The sequence below is a fragment of the Chiloscyllium plagiosum genome, unplaced genomic scaffold (assembly GCF_037043375.1).
Source record: "Chiloscyllium plagiosum isolate Xiang-an unplaced genomic scaffold, Cpla_swu_hap1 HiC_scaffold_19, whole genome shotgun sequence".
NCBI classification, from domain to species: Eukaryota; Metazoa; Chordata; class Chondrichthyes; order Orectolobiformes; family Hemiscylliidae; genus Chiloscyllium; species Chiloscyllium plagiosum.
Genome location: NW_028270157.1, coordinates 8347415 through 8353414, shown reverse-complemented (window position 1 = coordinate 8353414; position 6000 = coordinate 8347415).

The window sequence follows — 6000 nt, the reverse complement described above, 5'->3', positions numbered from 1 at the left end:
GCATCCTCTCACATTTAACAACATTCTTCCTAAAGAAGAATTGAACTTGCCTCCAGCACATTTTCAGGCAGTTGGGAGAATGTTAGATGCTGTTATCAGCTCAAGCCTGAATGTTGCTTATGGGTACAGACTGCTTCAGTGTCTAAGGATTTACAGGCGTAATGTGCAACCGTCAGTGAATGTCACCACTTTGACTTTATTTTGGAGGAGGGGCATTGATGAAGCAGTTGAAAGTGGTTTAATTTAGGACACTGTCCTGAGGAATTCCAGCAGAAATACCCCGGAGCACAAATGATTGCCCCAGAGCAACAATACATTCTTTGCGACAGGTATAACTTCAACCAGCGAATAGGTAAGGGTTCAGGTTCTCTGTAGGTATATCAGGGATAAAAGAAAGATTAGGGCCCATCAAGGATAGTAGTAGGACATTGTGCATGGAGTCTGAGGAGATAGGGGAAGCGCGAAATGAATATTTCATCAGTATTCACACTGGAAAAATACAATCTTGTCAAGGAGAATACTGAGATACAGGTTACTAGACTAGATGGGATTGAGGTTCACAAGGAGGAGGTATTAGCAATTCTGGAAAGTGTGAAAATAAATAAATCCCCTGCACTGTATGGGATTTACCATAGGATTCTCTGGGAAGCCACGGAGGAGATTGCCAAGGCTTTGGCTTTATGTCGGGTCATTGTCAGGAATAGTGCCAGAAGACTGAAGGATAGCAAATGTTGTTCCCTTGTTCAATAAAGGGAGTAGAGACAACTCTGGTAATTATAGACCAGTGAGTCTTACTTCAGTTGTGGATAAAGTGTTGGAAAAGGTGACAAAAGAGAGGACTTATAATCATCTGGAGAGGAATAAGTTGATTAGGGATAGTCAACACGGTTTTGTGAAAGGTAGATCATGCCTCACAAATTTTATCAAGTTCTTTGAGAAGGTGACCAAACAGGGTAAAATGGTTGATGTGGTGTATATGGATTTCAGTAAGGTGTGTGATAAGGATGCCCACGGTAGGCTATTGCACAAAATACGGAGGTATGGGATTGAGGTGATTTAGTGGTTTGGATATGAAGTTGGCGAGCTGAAAGAGGACAGAGGGTGGTGGTTGATGGAAAATGTTCGTCCTGGGGTTCAGTTGCTATTGGTGTTGGGCAAGGATCTGTTTTGGGTCCACTGCTGTTTGTCAATTTTATAAATGACCTGGATGAGGGCGTAGAAGGATGGGTTAGTAAATTTGTGGATGACACTAAGGTCGGTGGAGTCGTGGACAGTGCTGAAGGATGTTGCAGGGTTACAGAGGGACATGGATAAGCTGCAGAGCTGGGCTGAGAGATGGCAAATGGAGTTTATTGGAGAAACATGTGAGGTGATTCACTTTGGAAGGAGCAACAGGAATAAAGACTACTGGTCGTGTAGATGAGCAGAGAGATCTTGTTGTCCATGTACACAGATGCCACTCAGGTTGTTAGAGTTGTTAAAAAGGTATCCAGTGTGTTAGCCTTTATTAGTTGAGGGATTGAGTTTCAGAGCCATGAGATCATGCTGCAGCTGTACAAAACTCTGGTGCGGACACACTTTGAGTATTGTGTACAGTTCTGGTCACTGCATTATAGGAAGGTTATGGAAGCTTTGGTAAGGGTTCAGAGGAGATCTATTAGGATGTTGCCTGATATGGAGGGAAGGACTTATGAGGAAAGGCTGAGGGACCTAAGGCTGTTTTCATTAGAAGGTTGAGAGATGACTTAATTGAGACATATAAGATACTCAGAGAGTTAGATAGGATGGATAGGCATAGGGACGAGAATGGAATTGTGAAGGTTAGATGGGGTTCAGATTGGTTCCACAGGTCAGTACAATATCGAGGCCCGAAGGGCCTGTACTGCGTTGCAATCTTCTATGTTCTAGCAGTAACCATCTAAGAATTCACTAATGGGTGTGTCAGCAATGGTGGTGCCATTAAATATCATACGAAATACTTAGATTCTTTTCTCTTAGAGTTGATCACTCTGTTGCAATTCCATGGCGCAAACATTACTTGCTACTTATCTGCCCAAGTCTGAATATTATCTACATCTGGCCATATTTGAGTAGACTGCAGCATGTGAAGGGTGGTAAACAGTGTTGAGCATTGTCTAAAACATCACGAAGCCTCCTCACATCTGGCCTGATGAGGCAATTAATGAAATGTCTGGGACTGTGTCTTTATCCTGAGGAATTCCTGCCAAGACGTTCTGTCACTGAGATGACTGACCTCCAACACCTACAACCATCTTCCTCTGTGCCAGGTATGACTCTACCCATCTATACTCTTGGCATCATCCCAACTATACCGATCAAGATTAACCATCGACTTTGAGCAGGAAGTCAGAAAAAAATGCAAATTTCTGGATAATTCTCTGCCTGCATGCCATAGACGCAAAAACAAATAAAAAGTCTTTTCTGAATCTGCCAGGGTCCTTTAGATCGATCTGTTCATATGGGTCTACCACAACAAAAGCTTGGTTTTTTTGTGAAATAATGTGCCAATGTTTTGGCAAATCTCCATGCCAACATCCAAGACTATTTAGTTCTCATTGATAACTTCTTGTAGGTTGATAATTAAACAAGAGAATGGTTAACTTCTGTCACGACCGTATTTAAGATCATAAAGTAAGTGGGACATATTGCTCTTGTTCTGAAGCTAAAAGTTTCGATCTGAAAATGGCTGAAACTGTGATAAATCCCTATCCTGCAGGACAAGAATCCTCCAAAGGTGTCACCTACTCCTGACTGGCAAGAGAGTATGCACCAAGCAAGTTTAAAAGTTGCATTCTTGCTGTTTTGAATCTCAAACATATTGGATTTCAACATAGCATGAACTATATAAACCCTTTATAATCTTTTCCATCATGCATAACCCAGCAACACCACATCATATTACAACTGACCTTTTTGAAGGTAAGGGTGATCAGCAACTAGTTGAAGCAAGCAATCAGGAAGCTTGCTTAACATGAGATTACCCAGCTGCTGAGGATTTATAAAATGGAAGCACACATAATCACTTCTCATTACAGTGAATAGGTACAACTGTCAGATGTTATATTAGAGCAGATTAGATTGATGAGGATGTATAGCTTAGCTTCTGCAGGGAACAAATAGTAATTGGGGTACTTTGACAAACCTCAGTTGCTGACAGAGGTAGATTTAAATTTAATTTGTTCAATAGGAGCACAGAAGAAGGATATTAAAGTGAACAAAGGGTGTACTATAATGCATCTTTTTTAGTTATTTAAACCCTATTCAATTCTCTAGCCTCAGAGAAGCCTTCCCAAATTAATCATGTTACTGCATTATGGATATTTCATTGGCTTCAATGTATTAGCACATTTAAATCTATAACCTTGTCTCCATTTTCTCTACTGTGTTTTGATGCTGGCAAGAGAGAACATACTTTCAGGAAGCTTTTTCTTTACAACAGTCAACTTTCTCTGCACTTTCAATGTTTTTCACATATTGTCTCCACTCTGCTTCATTTGAGAATGACCTGGAGTTGCTGGTGTTGGACTGGGGTGAACAAAGTCAGAAGTCACATAACACCAGTTTGTCATCCAACAGGTTTACTTGAAATCACAAACTTTCAAAGCACTGCCCCTTTGCTAAGTGACTTGTGGTTTCAAATAAACCTGTTGGACTATAAACTGGTGGTGTGTGACCTCTGACTTCATTTGAGAATGTGCTTGTAAAGTAATGACCTTGTCTGGCTATACTCTGGTGAGATCCCACTCGTATGTCATTGGGCTCCCATAGTCTATGTGTGAGATTCCTTGCTGGCAGGATGAATTCATAGTTGGTTCTCATGAGTTTGGCATTTCCATACACCACAATCCCAGCATTTTATAGCCTTTGTGATAGACTTTATTGGGGTTAAATGGGACAGCTCCCTAAAACAGGGAAGGGATTTGAGATGCACAGTTACACCAGTCAGTGTAACACAGAGAACATGCCATCTTTGCACTGCCTAGTTACTATTAAGATTGTAACCCGTAGAAATCAATGCCAGAGTCAACCTGGATGTATCTAATAAACTCACACAGGTTTTCAGAATTAGTGAATGCATCTTTGACTATTCCAAGCACTGTGTTATTGACTTTAGACAATACCTGACTCACCAGACCCCCATGTTCCAACAGTGACAATCAGGCAGAAATCAGACAAGGGAAGTGATGGCCTTATAGTGTTAATACAAACACTTCATCTAGACACCCAGAAAACTGTTCCATGGACCTGGGTTCAAAACCTGCCATAGCAGATGGTGGAATTTGAATTCAATAAAAGTTAAGAGTCTATTGATGATCATGAGATGATGGTTGAGGAAAAACCCATCTAGTCCTTTAAGGAAGGAAATTGCTTAGCTGCTCTGGTCTACATGTGACTCCAGACCCACAGTAATGTGGCTGACTGTTAACTGTCTTCTGGGTAATTAGGAGTAGGCAATAAATGCTAGGTGATGCTCCTGTGAATGAATAAACTAAAAGACATAGCTTTCATAGCTGCATATGACCTTCACACATTCATTGCTAAAAGCCTCACACTCATTTAAACACTGGTGTTGGTTCAACCATAGCAACCCAATCACCCAAACAGATTACATTAACACAACTCCTCTCTCTTGCAGTTAAACGTGATAGACAATGAGACCCCATAGATGCTAAGTAGTGGGGGTTGAGTCTGCTTGTATGTCTTTCGCCCAGTGAGGAAACAGTGCTTGCGACGATTCAAACAGCCTTGACAGAGTCTGTGGCAGTGATGTGGCTGTAACCCTTGAGGATAAGACCTTGTTCATGACCAATCCTTCTCCGTACATTGCATTTTCCTCTTCACCTCACATTGACTTCCAACATAAAGCTGCAGGTGGATCAAACGTCTTGTTTTTTTCCACATGACCCTCTCCTGTGCTACGACCACAGCCATGCTGGAGTACCTTTTCCTCTTCAGTGAATCACCCTGCCTGATTCTCTTTGGTAAGAGAGACTCAATATAGCTCTCCCTCCTTGACTAGACCTGTCCTGTGGAGCATTGGATGGGAAAAAATGAGATGTTGCCTCTTGTCATTAACCACAATAAAGCAAAGATTGGGGAAACTTCCCAGCTTCAGCACTGAAGATCTGGCCTCCAGAACAAACTTCACCCTTCACCATGTTGCTCCAGGAGAGCTACAACACAGACATAGAACATTACAGTGCAGTACAGGTCCTTGATGTTGCGCTGCTCTATGAAACCAATCTGAAGCCCATCTAACCTACACTATTCCATTCTTGTCCATATGCCGATCCAGTGACCATATAAATGCCCGTAAAGTTAGCAAGTCTACAAATGTTGTAGAAACTACCTCTGACATCTGTCCTATATTGATCACCCCTCAATTTGAAGCTATGCCCCCTCATGCTAGCCATCACCATCCGAGGGAAAAGGCTCTCACCGTCCACCCTATCTAACCCTCTGATTATCTTATATGTCTCTATTAAGTCACCTCTCAACCTTCTCTTTAATGGAAACTGCTTCAAGTCACTCAGCCTTTCTTCAGAAGACCTTGCCTCCATACCAGGCAGCATCCTAGTAAATCTCCTCTGAATCTTTTCCAAAGCTTCCACATCCTTCCTATAATGCCGTGACCAAAACTGTACACAATACTCCAAGTGCAGCCACGCCAGAGTTTTGTACAGCTGCAGCATGACCTCATGGTTCTGAAACTGAATCCCTCTTCCAATAAAAGCTAACACACTGTATGCCTTCTTAACAGCCCTACCAACCTGGGTGGCAACTTTGAGGAATCTAAGTTCATGGACACTGAGATCTCTCTGCTTATCTACACGTCCAAGAATCTTACCATTAGCTCAGTACTCTTTATTCCTGTTGCTCCTTCCAAAGTGAATCATCTCACATGTTTCTCCAATAAGGTCCATTTACCATCTCTTGGTCCAACTCTTCAGCTTATCTATGTCCTTCTATAACCTGCAA